We start from the raw sequence: 373 nt of genomic DNA on the forward strand, positions 1-373 counted from the left end.
AGGTATGAAAAGATTTTTAAAGTTATATACTATGCTAGTAAAACTCTTAATGATGCTCAAATTAACTATACTATTACTAAAAAAGAGTTACTAGTCATTGTGTATGCTTTAGAAAAATTTAGATCTTATTTAATTAGAGCTAAAAGTGTTGTGCACACTAATCACTCTGCTATTAAATATCTGATGCAAAAGAAGGATGTCAAACCAAGGTTAATTAGATAGATACTTTTGATGCAAGAATTTGATCTTGTGGATATTATTAGAAAGGGAACTGATAATCAAATTGATGATCATTTATCGAGACTAGAAAATCATGAATTATTTGACACCGATAATGAAATTATAGACAGTTTCCCTAATGAACAGTTTCCCT

The sequence above is a fragment of the Phalaenopsis equestris genome, unplaced genomic scaffold (genome assembly GCF_001263595.1).
Source record: "Phalaenopsis equestris unplaced genomic scaffold, ASM126359v1 Scaffold224211, whole genome shotgun sequence".
NCBI lineage: Eukaryota > Viridiplantae > Streptophyta > Magnoliopsida > Asparagales > Orchidaceae > Phalaenopsis > Phalaenopsis equestris.